A 2368-nucleotide genomic window follows, 5' to 3' on the forward strand; every position below is an offset into this window, starting at 1 on the left:
GGCCCGGTCAGACAAGGGCCCCGCTAGACAAGTGCCCGGTCTAGACAAGTGCCCCAGTCTAGGACAAGTTTTGCCCGGTCTAGACAAGGGCCCGGCTAGACAAGGGCCCGGGTCCTAGACAAGGGCCCGCGTTCTAGACACGGCCCGGTTTAGGACAAGTGCCCGGGTCTCAGACGGCCCGGGCTAGACAAGTGCCCGGTTCTAGACAAGGTGCCCGGTCTTAGACCAAGTGCCCACGGTCTAGACAAGGGCCCGGTCTAGACAAGTTCCCTGGTCTAGACCAAGGATGCCCGGTTAGACAAGTGCCCGGTCTAAGAACAAGTGGCCCGGTTAGACAAGTGCCCGGTCGTAGACAAGTGCCCGTGTCTAGACAAGGGCCCAGGCTCCAGAGAACACCCGGCGCCCGACCTAGAACAAGGCCCGGTCTAGACAAGTGCCCGGTCTAGACAAGTGCCCGGTCTAGACAAGGGCCCGGTCTAGACAAATGCGATACTGTCTCTGGCTGCATGGAGAGTAATCCACAGAGACCGTGCCACAAAATGCGTGACAAAACGTTACAAAACCTGGCAGGATAATTTCAAGTCACCAGTCTCAAGTCAAAGTTGAGTCCCGAGACTTGAGGGTCCATTATTTTATTTTATATCAAGTCTGAAGTTATTTTATTTTCTATCAAGTCTCAAGTCATCCAATMTGTAACAGTCTTAGCTGGTTGGTTGAGGTTCGGTTGGAGTCAGGGGTGGTTCATGCATAACTGCTGGGGTAGAGCATGGTTGGGTTGAATTTGAGGTTAGGTTGAGACCCGATCAGTCCTAGCTCCGTGGGTAGAACATGGCGTACTTGGAGGTTCTGAAGCCTAGCAGGCCCCTGACAATCCACAGGAGAGTTCTGCTGTTCAATAGAAAAAACACAAACAACAATTTCACATAATAACAGGAAATAGGAAGAACTCCACTCATTCACAACTGCACGTGTTATAATGAATTACCATATTACAGTATTTCCACAAATATAGCCAGAGAAATAGAGAACGCTGGGCAGAGCCACACAGGAAATACACACAGTGAAGAGAAACTGTGATTGTAGCTGGCAGGCTGAGACAGTGAGAGACAGGTTGAAAGTTTCTCTCATGAAATAAATCACGTCATCTACTCTACCCAACTGCTGTTTTTACAGGAACCGCAGATGACAATTCAAAGCAGACTTTTGGCCCTGTGTTGAGGACAAGAGCACAGAGAGGAGAAACAATGGTAAAATGAATCCACTGACTGGGAATGAGACAATCATAAGACAGAGAGGAGGTCTGGAAGAGTTTAAATTCTGGTCTTGCCACCAAGCCTTGCTTTATCAATTAGGATGTTCACCAGGGAAATAGTTTCCATGTGAGGTGATGATAGAATGATGGTGATTTGTGTTCCTTCTGTTGCTAGTGCTGCCTGGTGTGTGTGTGTGTGTGTGTGTGTGTGTGTGTGTGTGTGTGTGTGTGTACCTGCAGTGGTCCTAGTATGGAGTTGGTGTACATGAAGAAGAGTCATAGGTAACTCAGGACGTTAGGATGGGGTGGAAGGCATCCTTATTCTTCCTCGCTCTGTGTCCTCCACCCACGTTCTTAAACTGGCAGAGGAGATCACGTTAATACACACACACACACGCACACATACTGTACACACACACACACACACACACACACAGAAACACACACACATACTGTACACACACACACACACCTTGCTGTGGGACACTATCTTGAGGGCGAAGGTGGACAGGTAGAGGGAGTTCATGACGAAGCTCAGCTGATTCCTCATCCAGGAAGACCTCGTACCATAGACGCTTCACGTCCGACCACACCATACCTAGAGGTTCAGGAAGGAATTTAGTGTCACTAAACAGAGTATAGGGAAAGTACCATAGAGTCTTCACGTCCGGGAGGGCAGGAAGTAACAACCACCATACAGAGACATGAACAGAGGAACGGGAAAGGAATTTTGTGTTCACCCCCGGAATGTTCTAATTTCTGACATTTCACAATGACTTCAAGATTGAACACGGAACGTAAATTATCCCACAGAGAGGCTCCTGGGAAAAATGATAAGTCTGAAAAACAGAAACTACAGGATTTATGTGTGGAATCTCTGCACTCCAGCGAGGTGGGATTTAGAAGTATTATCCCTGTGTGTGTGTGTCCCACATTCACCTGATTTATATGGCTGTAATGAACAGATACAACACACACTACCTGTCCCAAACAGAAGCAATGGCGTGGATTGCACAAGGAAGTGCAAACAACCTTGCGTGCTCCGCAGAACGAAAGCTGGACGAATAAGGCACAGGAAATCCTCTTTCTGGTTGTACTTGATGGCCAGTTAGTTTC

The 2368-nt window shown here is 48.3% G+C and overlaps 1 long non-coding RNA gene across 2 annotated transcripts; it reads right to left on the minus strand.

The window, feature by feature from the left end:
* Positions 1 to 407: 407 nt before the first annotated feature.
* LOC112069583 (uncharacterized) lies at positions 408 to 2089 on the minus strand. 2 transcript variants are annotated; one of them, XR_002893765.2, is made up of 3 exons: positions 1725 to 2089; positions 1487 to 1611; positions 408 to 888 (listed from the first exon to the last, which is right to left on the minus strand). It is a non-coding gene; the product is annotated as an uncharacterized lncRNA (long non-coding RNA). The 2 variants fall into 2 exon arrangements; XR_011475383.1 differs by having other exon boundaries at positions 1487 to 1605; positions 1723 to 2089.
* Positions 2090 to 2368: the final 279 nt, after the last annotated feature.

Source organism: Salvelinus sp. IW2-2015, unplaced genomic scaffold, assembly GCF_002910315.2.
Source record: "Salvelinus sp. IW2-2015 unplaced genomic scaffold, ASM291031v2 Un_scaffold1052, whole genome shotgun sequence".
NCBI lineage: Eukaryota > Metazoa > Chordata > Actinopteri > Salmoniformes > Salmonidae > Salvelinus > Salvelinus sp. IW2-2015.